We start from the raw sequence: 14,895 nt of genomic DNA, 5'->3' as shown, positions 1-14,895 counted from the left end.
AACTGCTAACATGCGACATATTAAGAAAAAAGAATTTTGTCAGTTTAGATGAGTACATAATATATTGCTCTGTAATGTCTCTTCTGCTTTTTCCTGATTTGTTTTCCTCTGTTGCCCCTAAACTCCTGTTTACCCTCTGAGGTAGTTCTGTGTCTTTTTGGCTTATGAAGAACCTGTATATTGTTGTGAAATGACAGAAATAACATGCGGTTTTATCTCTTTGATAATTCTCATTGCCTCATGTGTGCTCTGGTGTTTGACAAATAATTTACATGCTTCTTGAGTCAATGTTCCTTTGCAATCCAGAGATTTTAGAAATCTTTTTCAGACTTTTTATTAAAACCTCCCCACAGCAGAATGACACTCGGCAGCATGGTGTGTCTTCAAACACTACAGTAGTTGGAAGTGGTGTAATCTGTGTAAAAGTCGACTTGTGGAAACACCCAGGTGACATTAAAGGAGTTGTTCCCATGCATACAGTGGTGAATTTTCTGGACTTTCTCTATCACAGTGAGTGTCCTTAGTTCTCTTATTTCTTATATGGCTAAGATAGAAAAACTGTCATGTCTTCACTGCAGAACTGATTTCAGCCTCTGTAGCTCTGGCTGTAAATGCCCATTTCTTGTGAAGGGGTGCTGTGCTTCACTTTGAGAACAAGCTCCAGCTGAAGCAAATATTTTTCTCCATCCAGGTGTCACAGCTGGGCTAAGAAAACCCCAGTATTCTCATTACAAATAAATTTCATCTTATTTATTAAGGGAGGTTTCTGTACAGAGCAAAACTTGTACAGCTGCTGTCAAACTCTCTCTGAACACTTCGGAGTAATCCCATTATAAGCAATAAAACATGGTATTACTTAGGCACTATGTCAGTCTTTTCATGGATGGAAGTGTTAAGCCCCCTCCCCCCTTTTGTTGTGAGTTTTTTTTGTTTTAGGGGTGTTTTTTTGTTTTAGGTAAGAAAAATGAGTGTGCAAAGGTGATAATCTTCTGTTAAACTTCTGACAAACTACTTCATGTATGGTTTTTTACTGGAAAATTCTTAAATATTTTGTCCTCACTCTCTGTGAATTATTTTCAACCCTCCTTCACTCATCTGTAACTTCAAATAAGAAAAATTTAAAACTTTAATTCCAGCTCCTGAAAAACTGCTGTAACAATGGAATTCATGTGTGGTGTGGGCCAGAACCATGGAAACAGCATAATTTTACAGTGGTGAAACATGAAAGGAAGTGACTCGCCCAACTTTCTAAGAATTTGTGTTTTAACAAAAAAACACTCAAAACTTGCAAAGTGCTGTTCTAATATTCCAAAAAAAAGAAACTTTGGGTGTTTTTTTTTTTTTTTGTGACATCATTAATCTGTTATTCTAAATTCTTCTAAGTAGTACTGTTTTAAAACGAAAATCAAACTCCCACTTGACCCCCTCTAAAAAAAAACCACTCAAGACAACTACTCTTATATTGTAGTCTGGGGTGTGCAGCTCTGTGTTGAGCTTTTTAATATTTTGCCTGAAGTAATTCCTTCTCATTCTCTCCCCTTCTGGTTGTGCCCTTTGCACAACTCATTTCTGTACCTGGAAACACATTTATTTTACATTCTGGAACACCTCCGTGCTCTGAGCTAAGTTCCTGTCATACCAAAGCACAAACCAGCCTTCACTGACATGTAGAGCTAATTTGTATTTCAGTGCAGGAACGACACAATCCTGTCACCTTTTGAAGACGTGGGTGACTTGTGGTGGCACATTGTGTGTCACAAGTCCTTCACGGAAAATGACAAGGGAGCTTCAATCATAGCAAGCAATGTCAAGACAATGTTTCTTGAAAGAAAAACATCCACTAAAGCTATCACTTGGAAGAACAAGCACTCTGTAGTACAAATAGGGGGTAGCTACACACGTATAGAATACACATCTACAGCTTTCCCTAAGCCTGCCTGAGGGCCTGAATTGTCATGTTCATAAAATGTCACAATATTTCCATCAGGATTATGTGATCACAGATCACAGTGCTGGAGATATTCCTGATAGATCTAAACTACTGCCAGCACACGCATGTCTCTCCTTAAACATCTTAAATGCTTTTAAAGTTTCCTGGGCTTGTTTAAACATATCTCCTTTTGTGATAAACCATTAAAAGATAAGACTATTCCTGTAATGTGGCTGACATTCTTAGAACAGTACTTTTGATTGAGTAGGTGTTCTTATAACTTAATGTTTAAGCTCACAGAGCCATGATGGGGAGTTTAAGACCATGAGAATGACAAAATCATTTTAGTGTGAAAAGGCCTTTAAAATTGGTAGTTCCAGCTGTCAACCCAGCAGTGCCAAGGCCACCACTCAACCATGTTCCCAGCACCTCTTCCCGTGTTCTACTGCCCTTTCTGTGAAAGAGTTCTTCCTAACCAGGCTAAACTTCCCCTGGCACAACTTGAAGCCATTTCCCCTTGTCCTATTGTTTGTTACCTGGGAAAGAGACTGACTTCCACCTGCTTCCAATCTTCTGTCAGGGACTTGTAGAGGGAGAGAGAAGATCCCCTCGGAGCCTCCTTTTCTCCAGGCTGAGTCCCACAGCTCCCTCAGCTGCTCCTCATCAGATTTGTGCTCCAGCCCCTTCCTCAGCTCTGTTCCCTTCTCTGGACCTGCTCCAGCCCCTCAATGTCTTGTCTTGTCTTGTCATAAGAGGCCCAAATCTGAGCATAGGATTTGAGTTGTGGTCTCCCCAGTGCCCAGCACAGGGGGCAATCACAGCCGCATTGCTGCTGAAACAGGAGATGCTGCTAAATGAGACCAAGGACTGCCCAGCCCAGCGCTGGCCCTTGATGGCAGCAGGAAATGTTATTTACATAGAGTTTGCATGCCTGGCCCAGTGGCTGGTGGCACCTCTCTCCACACTTCTCTCTTGCAGGACTTGCAGGGAGCTCAGTGCCAGCTGTGGGGAGGGCACTCTTACTGGTTTGAACCTAATCTCCAGTAATTTCCTCAAATGCTCCCTAATACTCCAACTGGCAGGATTTGTTGAATAGTGGTGCTGCATTGATTTACTTTTTATTTTTCACTTTTTTTTCTCTCTTCTTCCCCTACCCCCTCCACTTGTGCTGTGATCATGTTCACCCTGAGCCTCACGTCCTCCCTGCTGAGGGGGCCCCAGATTTGGTAATCTGGGTTTCCTTGGCAGCTGCTCCATCCCCCGATCGCTTCAGCTGCCCAGCTCTAGACATCTCTGCCTCCTGGTGCAGAGACCAGAACTGGACACAAAATGTTGATGATTTTTTGTTTTGCACAGTAATACGTTTAAATGCCATGTGTTCAGTACCCTTCCTAATGAGACACAATGTTTTATTGCCTTTGGCATGCTACTCCAGTTTGAGCTGCTGATTTCAGAGAAAACAGTGACTCAGCCTTCCTCCCGCAGTTGGAACTGGAGAAAGTGCAAGCGTTACTTGGTTAAGGAGGTATTGCTCAGAATTTTTTCCCCAGATGCATTACATCACAGCCCTGTGTTGGAGTGCAGCTGCTGTCTTAGCAACTTGCTTAATTTTGTGAGATCCTTGTTGGTTTTTCCCTCCATTGATACGACTTTTGCTGACCCATAAGAGCTTAATATGACCTGCAGACTTGGTGAGTTCACTTACCCGTGTTGTGATGCTGAATAAAACCAATTATTGGGGAGCTACTCCATCCTCTTCTCTATCCAAATGTCTCTTCCCCATAGGCAAAAGGTGCATGTAGTACTTGTGTAGGTACTGAGACTAAATTCTTTATTTGAGTTGCTTAGATACTGCATGTTCTGTAACTCAGTATGTAATGAGATTGATCCCACCTGCCCTGAATAATGACTGAGTGATTTCTCTTGCTCTTCTTAATCTCCTTAAATGTAACTTCCACCAGAACCTTTTCATTTAATAGCCTACTGTTCAGTGTGCCTGGTTGAAAATTTGGCTCCTGGTGGCTGTATAGATAATTTGGTGGTCATGCTCAGTGATGTGGTGTAAATGAATTTGAAGTGTCAAGGTGCATACAGAGTTCAGCTGAGATGGAGGAAAACACAGGTGGATTATTCTGATGGTCTTAATCAGGGTTTGTATTTTTTCTATTTCAAAAACTAGCATTTAAGAAGCATAAGCAGAGTGATTTTAAAGGAGTAGTTGAGATTTGAAACTGTTGAATGATTATTTTTTTTTTTCTGAAGATGCTATAAGCTAAGGAGATTCAATACCGATTTTGTTTTCAAATAGGAAGAGGAAAGCAGGTACATACAGAAGAGTGAGAGGAATGTGACAGTGAACTGCCAACAAATGGAGAAATTATGGAAGTAGATATGAACTGAAGGTGTTCCCAAGGTGTGGGATGAATCAGCTGCTACTTGTACTGGTGTAATACCACTAAGCTTTTGCATATTTAAAGCCACTTGAGGTATGTCTGATGTGGTGATCATCACACCACAGATGTCCTTGTACCTGTTTTATCAACCAAACACTTAATCTGAAAAAAACTCTTCGTCTTCTTGCAGTATTTCAGTTGGCCCTCTCATTTTTCCTTGCTAAATTTTGTGTGCCTTTTGTGTTTCAGAGGCAGCAGCTTGCCTTAGAATTACTGAGTGGTTAAAGAGAACTTCTCAAAAGCACAGCACAGGCTGTGCACGTTGCAGGGTGTCACAGCGGTTCATTGTCGGCTGCTTGCTCGTTAACCTTTTCAGCAGACAGAAATGAGAGCATTAAATCATTACTGCTGATACTTACAGCTGAAGCAAAGATTTAAGCCAAGATAGTAAGGGACTCTAGTACAATGTGGATCTCCTGTGAAGCAGGGCTGTAAACAGAAGATGTGTGGTTTTGTAATGCTGAATTTCTTCTGATCTGGCTAAAGCGCAAAAGAACTGCTGCCAGGTTTAGTGGGTGGAGGTGTCTGTCCTATAACTGTCCCCCCTCCATCTCTCCCCAGAAGATTTGCAGCTAAGCTGGATACTCAGCTGCTGCTGTGCCTAAGGCAAATGCAATAAATATGTCAATAGGGGGGAAAAACTCTGATCTGAATAAGCAAATGGTGGTTTTAGTGCTGTTATGATTGACATTTGAATACTGTGTCAGGTATTGGTGTTTGCAAATTGGGGCTGCTACTGAAAGCCAAAACAGTTGGAGCGTTTAAAGACTTGTAAGAACAACGGAATGTTTAGGAAAAATGGTCCTTTACAGTGAGGCACTTCTGCCTCTCATTGTACATAGCTAGAAATGAAAAGATTTTATTGAGTTGCATTGAAAATTGCCCTAAAAAACTGCCTTAATGTGAAATGATATAATAAAAGATTGTTAACATTCAGTCCTGCATATTGCTAAATTAGAAGTAGGTCAGATATAGGTTATAAATGAGATGCACTTTTAATGATAAAGGGAAAAAATACATATATGGAACAATGCAACTGGTGGTTTATACAATCTTTTAATCATACTGTAAAACTTTCTAATAGCTTTTCCTTAATAGGTGTGCTGTCAGGATGAATTCATTGCGTCTCCAAGGTCTTTGTTCAGTAGATCAGATGGTCATGGATAAATCCTTGAGTTTTTCAAAACATGTAATTTTCCAAAGCACATTTTTTAAAAGATAACTTGTGTTTTGTGTTTACCTATTTACTCTATAAAGAAAAGAAAAATACGTTTACATAGATGATGAGATCTTAATTTCATTAAAGACCAGAGGGACATCCTTTTTAGCCTGCCAGAGAATATAGGAAAGGTGACTTCCAGGTGTTTAGATCCAGCCTCTAAGACAACATCCTTCAGGACCAGCCACAAAAAGACTAAAAGCTGAATATGCATCTGTATTCCTAAATTATTTTGGTACTTTGGCTAAATAGGAAAATTGCATTTTATGTTCAGTCTGTGATATTCTTGATTTAGTTGCTAGGATTGCTCTCCAATGACATGTGCTGCTTGGCTTCTTGGAGGCTGTGGTTGTGTGCTGGGAGTCTTCACTCTTCCCTGGAAAGAGAGATTGGTTTGTGAATTGAATATCTGAATTAATTTTAGGGGAATGCTGTTAGGCTGGAGTCAGCCAGCTCTTGCTATGGGAGAACAGGATTAAATTTCTTGTGGTCTGCTGCTTACCACAGCTCTGGAAAGAGATCAGTGCTGCAGATGGGGCAGAGTCTGAGCCTCTGGAGTTGTCCACAGAGCCATGTTCTTGTTTTACCTTGAGGCAGGAATAGGAAATCACAAAACATTCCTGATTTCGATGATTAGATTTTACTCTTGGAAGGAAGATTTAAAGTTGCAGCTCCATTTTTAAGAAAACATTCATTGAAACTCTGCAATGTAAAATGCAGTTTTATAAAAGCAAATCCAGTGGTTGAGAGATCTGGTCCTCAGGGCGTCGATAAATCAGAAAAAACTATTGGTGCTGGGATCCACAAAGTCTCTTTGAGAACTGTAGTGCCCAAAACCATCTCAGTGCATACAGAAGCAATAATAGTATTCTTTCTTTAAAATACTGTCCTTTCTGTTCTTTGGTGAATTTATGTACATAACTGATTTACTTGGCAAATTTTCTTTGGCTGAGGAACTTTCTTATTTTTTAGCACCTCTAATGTCAATTCAACTTGTTCATGGTCTGTTACAATCATCTGTGTCCAATATTACAGAAACCTTTCTTGGAAAGGAGCTCTTGAGGCCATCTGCTCCATCCTTCCAATATCTACATGGGATAACATCAGTTTTCTCTGAGAACTGATTAGCCTTTACAAAGTATATAAAAGTTTGGGTATGATAAAGAATATGATGTGAAAGTAATTTTTCTTTCTGCCTGTTCAAACTGGCAGTTTGCTCCCTGCCAAGTAGCACAGGGAGATACTTAAGAATATAAATGCAGAACATGAGTGATCCCTTGAAAGGATCAGTAGGAGCAGCAGCACTTGAAATATGATTCATTTTAGATTTCCCTTTGAAGAACTACTTTGGAGCAGATAAAAAAGTAAGATTGTATAGCTGCTGTACAATGTACTGTTGTACAGCTGCTGTAAATGTGGTTTGTGTCACAGCACTCCAAGCACTCAGGAACTGAGTTGTAAGGAGAAAAGTCAGTCCAGGCCTCCCTGATGTGAAGGAATCCTTCCCAACAGGACAGCTCTCCAGAATGCTCTCAAGCCTCTCGTTTTAGTCCCAAACCAGATTAAACCCCTAGCTTTAGAGTTTTTCCTCTTCAAATCTCAGCTGGTTGAATTTCTCCTCTCTAGAGTTTGAAATGCTGCAGTGTGCTTCAGAAATGGGAAGTTTTACACAGCAGGGGAGGCATGTTTGTAAATGTAACCTGGAGTGGCTACCTGAGTGTGTTCTCTCAGTTTACCTCTCTGTGAAGAAAGTTTGTAAAGTGTGGCTAGAATCCACTCATCTTTTTTCAGTGTTAGATTTTAAATTAAAAACTGTATTTGCAAATAAAGCTAAGAGGCTTCAAGCCAGAAAAAAAGAGAGTGAGCTGGAGAGATGGGGCAAACTCAATGATAGGAAAGTTCCTAAAATGACTCCACACTTATAGGAACGCCTGAAGGTAATAAGCATTTCACTTACTGTTGTGGTGTCTGGATACACAAAGGAGTGGAATTGTTACTGTTATCTTTGAAATTGTGAAATATTTATTTCATTTATGAATTGACATTTCTGTAGTGGCTGGTGTTTGCTAAAATTAGAAGACTTTGTGCTTAATGGAAATAATTGAGTAATACCATACAAGTAACCTGCTAAGTGCACTTAGGCACTTTTCAGTATACTGATACAACCTTCAGGCTTCAATTTCTTCTGTCCAGCTTGTTTTTAGATCTAATGTGTGTCAATTAATGGTAGAAAACAGTCTCTTGCACTACACTGTAATAGAAGAAGGTGCAGTTGCAGGAAGCTGTTCAGTAAACTTGTCCCAGGGGTGCAGCATCTCTTCAGTTAATGCACTTGTGGGACTAATCTGCAGTGGAACGTGGAAGTAAGAAATCTTCACAGGGTTTGACTTAAATATAGCAGCAGTGCTGATGGTGTCAGTGCCCCATTTGGGAAGGCCCTGGTGCAGTAACAGGATCCACATGTGTGAGCACTGGCAGGGAGAGGTGACAGCAGAAACAGCAGCTCAGGTGTTAGGGACAAACACTGGGATATGATCAGGTCGTTCTTGAAGTTAAAAATCTTTGTGTGTCTTAGCTGCAGAGCTTTTCCCTGTTTAAATTCTGAGATATAAGTGATTGTTTTCTGCCTGTGTGTATATTATAACAGTAATAACATATTTTTCTGGGGGTTATGTTTGTCATTATTTTTCTGACATCTGTTATGTAGGCACATTTAACCAAAGAATCTGCTTCAAAAGTAATAAATGCTGTGATAAAACATCCCCAGTACACAAAATTTAAAATATTTTAATGCACTTTAAAGTGTTTGTAGTAGCTTAAACATTTCAGTAGTTGTTAATTAAAAATTGAATTTAAACATACGTTTCTGTCACTGTAGAAAAATTAAAATCAAAAATGATATTTTCTATTCCACAGTTTTAAATGCTTTATTCATGTGGCTGCAGTTGTACTGTATAGCCTAGTGGCAAGCAGGAATTTTTCTGTGACTTCATAAAAAAAGAGCATGGAAACGATTAAACATACACAAACAAAAAATGATGCAACATTTATCTTCATGTAACTTTCCAAATTAATTGTCATTGCAAATCTCTTTCTGATGGATGAAAGCTCCATTCCACATGTACTGATTTGGATTCTGTGCAGGAGCTGTTGAGTTTTTTTCTTCCTGCAATTCCTGTGTCTCCTTGGCTGCATCACCTGTCTCAGGGCATATCGTACATGTAAGATGGTTTTGTTCCTAAGCAGACAGCATGATGAGCATCTTTTAAATGCAATTTACTATATTTTTAAATATTGTGTTCTACCAGACTAAAGCATTCAGTATTTTCTCTGAGTGTTTTGTGGTGTCCTGTTTGCCTTTGATTTCCCGCTTTAAGTGCATTTCAACTTTCTGTGTTGCTGTTTCATCTTCTCCTTAAAGTAGTGCAATTAATATTTGAAATTTTTCATAGGCAGCCTTTACATTTTAGGTGTAATTCTCTTTGTTATTCAAGTTTCATCATGTTTTCTGGGCACAGACATGAATTGTAACAATCTGTTGGTGAGAGCAGGGCAAATAAATTTATTAAACCTCATTATTTCTTCTAATAGGTAGCAAAGCAGTGACCATCTGCCCCAGTAATCTCTGCATCTGTTTAAGCTGCTGCACCTGTGGTTAAAGTTCAGTTTCCATGTGGATTTTGTACCCAGTGTGACAATTTATTATTCAACTTTGCTGTTTCCTTTAACCAAATAACTGTGCAGACCCTTTTCTTAGGTTCTGTTCAGTTTTTCTCTCACTTATTTTACTGGTTCCCCTTTCTCACCCACCCCTTCCAACAATTTGTATTTATTTCAGTTTTCATTAACCCTGTGATGTGTGTCCCCAGGCCATGTCCTTACAGACTTGAGTAATTCTTTCTTTCTAGTTCTTTGTTGGTTCTAGTTTCTGTTCTGAATTCTGATGGGCACCTCAGGTCCCAGTCATGATGAAGTGTACTGAGATGACAACAGAAAAGTAGGCAGGAACAATATAATGACTTACAGTTTAATATAATGTCTATTTTTTTAGTGTATATTTTTTGTATGTTCTATTTAGACTCTGAGACAGTGGGGTCATTGTTTGCAGCTCAAGACAGCCTTTGCATTCACTATAAAAATGTTCAGCAGCTGCCCCTAATGTGCATTGGTGACAAAAATCAGTGTCTTTTCTTTTAATATTATTTCTTGTGTTCTATGCTTATCTGCTGTGTTATCTGCTTGCAAGCTTGGCTACTTCTTCTCTAAAGAGTTAAGGATAAAGAAAACATTCTTTAGAATCCTCTTCATTTGCAAAGACTATCCCTGACACTTTGAGCTCTGAAATTCTGTAGGTGATGATGGTGAATTTTACATGTAACACTTCATTTGTGTGTAGTGACCTGTATTCTGCTGCAGTAATTACACTCATTGCCTTCAGTATAATCTTTGTCCTTCAGTTAGGTGAGCAAAGCATAATCCTGTTAATGAACAGGGTGAGACAAGGAACGTGCTTTTGATTTGCATGTGGCATTCATAGCAGCCAGCAAATTGCTTCAGATAATGTGCTTTAGTAAACAAGTATGGCCTTGCAGAAAAATGATGAGGTCAATGCAGTTGTAGAGCTATTTTTTTCTTCTGTTTCTAAATGTTTTTCTTTATTGTTACAGATATTTCAAGACTTCCCTTGCCAGCAGGTAAGTTCTCTTTTTTTTCAGTTATGTCTTGATGTGACAGCAGGCAGCTTTTAAGGACCTGCTTACAATACAGTCATTCTTTTATATAATCAGAATATCGGTTCTTACTGGCACTGTCATGGTACTTAGTCATGTGGGGATCCGAGGTCAAAACAAAACCTGTTGAGGTACAGATTTTTTTTCCATTTAAATGGTGTATTTTGACAAGGGGAGGAGGTAACTGAGGTGTATTTATAGGCAGTTGTTAAATATGTGTGTGAGATAGTTAATGCTTAAAGCAACTGAGCAGAACGTGGGATACAGCTGGCAGGGGAGTGGATTAGGAGCAGCCACAAATGGTATTTCTGGTGGTTCAGAGGGGCAGAGTGCAAGGAAATGGGCTTGGGGGTTTATGGGTAGAAGGAATCTGCCCAGGTCATAGTAGGGAAGGTGTTCACTTGGTTGGAGTCACAGGTGACTTGTCTGAGCTGCTCTATTGGACTCTTCTATCAATGGTGTTTAAAAATTTAAAACCCCTAAACCTAAAAATAGACAACAAAACCCCCCAAAAACATGGACTCCACCAAAAAACCCAACCCTGCTGATCTGATTTTTTAAAATAGCTTTTTTTGTTTATTGTTTGTTACATTTGGCCTTTAACAAAGTTTTAAAATTCATGCATCATTTGTGCTGTGGGCTGGAGATGTGATGCAGAGCTCAGAGTGAGGATGTCTCCTGTTCCATGGCAGGTAGAATTTGTCCATCTGTTCCCTGTTTGCAGTGTGAATTCTGGAATCCTGACTGAAGTACACTTTTACTCCTGATTGATCAAGGGATTTGATATTTGCTGTTAGGCCTGCTGCCTTTTATTCTTGCCCCTCTGCCTTAGTGGTTTTGCTTATGTATCCATTCGTTCATTTGTTCTTGCTGATATTAACACCTGATGTGAAGGTAGCTGCTCTTTTCTCTTGGAATCAAATGGCAATTTCAGTTAAAAGCTTGATAGCTGATATGCTGTAGTTTTTACCACAAGAACTTCAGAGCAGCTCTTCTGGAAAAAAAAATCATGTTTTCTTGAAGCAGCGAAGAGAAGCTTAAATGAGGAAGTTGTCTTTCCAGGATGCATCTTTAAAATTATTTTGAGTGCTGCGAGTGGTTGTAAAGCAGGCACTTATGGAAAATATTGGAAAAATAAATACCTAGTGTTTAGGTCAGACTGACAGGAAGGTAAGGATTGTTGTCAGGTTTTATTCTGCAGCTTCTAGGACAAGGATGTGTGATAGAACTTTTTCTGAGTTTATATTTGGGACTTGAAGAGTTTGTCTGGTGTGAATCTGAGTCACAGTGAGATTATTCTTTTCAATTTGAGTCTGTGTGTGGGAGTGTCCTAGCTATACTCCTTAATTGTGTCTTGCAAGTACTGATAGAGCGTAGAAGTTTTCCCAGGATTTTCAAAGGATGAGCTTTTCCCATGGCATGGCAAGAGCACTTTAGAGAGGATATAAAAACTACACACCATGGCTTACCTGTAGCAGAGATCTGGCAGTACCTCCTGGTAAGGAAACTAAGGAAACTTCTTTTAAAAACATGCTTTAAATATTGTCAGAAGGAAGGCTGGAGTCTCACAGAGGTTCTGTGGTATTACACTGTTTTTATTAATGACCATGAAAATGAACTTGATTTGTCTTTATCTGCCAGTAACACCAACACAGAAAGACTTTTGAGCACACTGGATGATGTGATTAAAATTCAAAGAAATTTGATAAACTGAAAAAGCAGCCTGAGTAAAAGATATAATTGAATAAACATGAGGTTCTGCATTCAGATGGGAAGTTCTAATCATCAAAACTTATCTTTGCAATAAATAATGGTATTTTCTTATTTAGAGTTTTAAAGAACTTTTTTCACCTGAGTGCCACTTTCAGCAGTGAACAATAGATGTCACTAGAAATGTTCTCACTTTTGCCACCTGGTTTTAGTGCTCTAAATTTTCATCATCATATGGTGATGGGGGCTTTTGCAGTGTTTGAAGATTTAGCAGTAAGGATACTACTTCAGGTGGTGTCTTTATTGTAGTGTCTTGTTTGAGGTTGGATTATACATAAATTTGATATAGGCAGTGGTATATTAAGGTCATCCAGAACACTTATTTCATAGCAAAACCTTGTAAGGAAGGATTGTTTCTGTGCTGGAGAATGCATTAGTTGATGAGGTTCTTAGTTAAATCATTACTCATGAGAGTTACCCTGAATTAATCTGTATCACTGCTTTGAAGTTCATGGGTAACTTGGGTTTTTACTGCCTTGTAATTGAGGCTATGGAGATGAGCACAGAGCATTTTTGGAATGCCAACCAGGAGGAGTTTTGAGAACAATTTGCTAAATGTAATTTTGAAGGTGGGTAGAGAACACAGTTCTTGTGTCTATAAATGAAGTTCTCTTGCAACACAAGTGTGTTCACAGCATGCCTAGGGGCATGAAAGACTGATTTCCTTTGGTAAATGCAGTTAAACTTCTCTGTTGACACTGTTGGGACTAAAAGCAATCCCTCCTGGATTTTGTCTCACTCTGAATTTAAAACAGCTCTAGCATCTGTGTGATGTAGGTGACTCTTCCTAAAAGCTGGTCCTTTATTCCTGATCCTGCAGTGAAAATATTTCTTCATTACCAGAATGGAGAAATCGTAAGGAAGCAAAAAACTCTACCAAAGAACTAGAGGAAATAAAGACAAATATAAAAAACAAGCATATACTGTATTTTTGGTTTAAAATTCAAGAAAACATTATGCCAGAATTGAATCACAGGTACAGTTGTTTGTTCTTGATGACTCCTCCAGATAATATCTGGTGAATCAAATCAAACCTTGCTGACTCCTAATATAAAGTATTGAAAAATTAATAGGAAATACACATCTTTTGCCTAGGTCTTATTTTAGATGTGCAGCATATTTTAAGTCTGATGGGTTTGTGTTCACTTTTTGCTATACAAGGTGCGATTTAGGTAAGCACCATTTGCACACTGTCATTGTTATCTTGAAATATTAAATGGTTTTGTAACTATTTTTACTTTCAAGTCCTCATTTAGGACAAAAAAAAAAGAAAAAAGAAAAAAGTTACACAATTTCAGCTCAACCTAAAGATGTTTCTGAATTAAAGGCATGTCCTCATTCAGTCTGTTGGTGTGTTTGGCCTTGTTGCTTACACAGGGCCTGCTCATGATCCACTTAAGGAAATCAGATTCACCTCCTGGCACTTTCCACAGCCTTGGAACAACCTCCTGCTTCCCCTTCCTCTTACCCACTGGGCAGGAGATGTTTAATGTTGTGCAGTGCAAAAGATCTTCCTTACCCTAAACCTACACCTGCCTGTGTGATGAACTTAAACACAACAACCAGAATTTCAAAACCCCCCAAGGGTTGGGTTCTGCCTATGATGTTAAAAGACAGAAAATTAAAAATCAGTTGAGGTATTGCCAGAGTTGCAGTAGGCAAGAATTGACAGAATTGAGGTTATGCAGAACTCTTAAAATAAATGTTCACATGTATTACAGAGGGTAATAAATTATGCAACGATTATTCATGCAGCTGAGAATAAACTCAGTAGCATGAGCAGAGAACGGTTGTTAATATCCCTGCTTAAAGGGGGGGAAAGGTAACCAACTGTGTAGGCAGAAGTAAAAAAAGTACAAAATAGTGTTTTTTTGATTTGTCACTTCAGTTTTAAGTAAGAATTAAATACAAGCTGCACTATGACTGCACAGTTCTCCCACTTTAGAATACCTAGCATGGTGCTGAAGGGATTTTACAAGGAAAACTGTAATTCTTCTCTAAAAGCTGTGCTTTCAGTAATCCCTTTGAAAATCAGGATTTTTTTTTCTAGGAATCTTTGCAAATGTTACAAAAAATTCTGTTTTTTAAGCAACAGTAAATTTAGTTTTGTAATGGCTTGGGTTGTAATGATTTTGTGTGATGAATATGGGACTGAAAACAGTTTATGAAATACTAGTGCTGTCAAGTTAGAATAGCTGCCTGCATGCCTTGTACAGCTCTGAAAATGTGAGGGGACTTTTCTTTTGATGCAGGTATGGCCAGTAGCTTGAATTCTTTTCACTACCAGCCAGGCAGTGTTATTGCTAGATTTCCAAATTCCCTATCATGAAACTGCTATTACTACTGGATGAGGTTATTGCTGACAAAGCTTAAATGTCACTTGGAAGACGTTTCTCTTGTTATTTGTGCATGAAATCTTCCTATGAATTTTTTGAGTAGTTTTAAAAGGTTAATCATCTATACCTCATAAAATGCATTTTCCCATTGTTATATACCTCTGATATTAGGAAAAGCAATGTATTTATACTTTTAAACTATGACTGTCAAGTGTCTCATGTTTTTGTGTTGAAAACTTGGGGATGTGACAGCTTAGACCTTGACATGAAATCTGTGTATTTGCCAACCTTTCCAGTGAAACTTTCTTGGCTTATTTTGGCTGTGCTTATGGCACTACCCTCTTCCCTGCATTCCCATCTGTATTTTATAACTAACTGCCCACACAGGGCAAGAGCAACAGCATGATTCAGTAAGAAAAACATTTTACCTGGTAGTAATACTGAGGTGATGAGATAT

The 14,895-nt window shown here is 38.8% G+C and overlaps 1 protein-coding gene across 6 annotated transcripts in view; it reads left to right on the top strand.

The window, feature by feature from the left end:
* The window catches only part of PTK2 (protein tyrosine kinase 2), a 188,618-nt gene that overhangs the window by 30,541 nt on the left and 143,182 nt on the right, over positions 1-14,895 (top strand). For 3 of the 6 annotated variants that reach the window (XM_072925050.1, XM_072925056.1, XM_072925054.1), the window contains exon 3: positions 10,270-10,296. The exons of 1 other annotated variant lie outside the window; for it this stretch is intronic. The gene's annotated coding sequence lies outside the window, so the exon portion shown is untranslated. 2 more of the 6 variants (XM_072925051.1, XM_072925053.1) reach the window with 2 other exon arrangements.

The sequence above is a fragment of the Taeniopygia guttata genome, chromosome 2 (genome assembly GCF_048771995.1).
Source record: "Taeniopygia guttata chromosome 2, bTaeGut7.mat, whole genome shotgun sequence".
In the NCBI taxonomy this organism is placed as follows: domain Eukaryota; kingdom Metazoa; phylum Chordata; class Aves; order Passeriformes; family Estrildidae; genus Taeniopygia; species Taeniopygia guttata.
The sequence above is the reverse complement of the archived record's forward strand: the minus strand, read 5'-3'. Positions and strand labels throughout refer to the sequence as shown.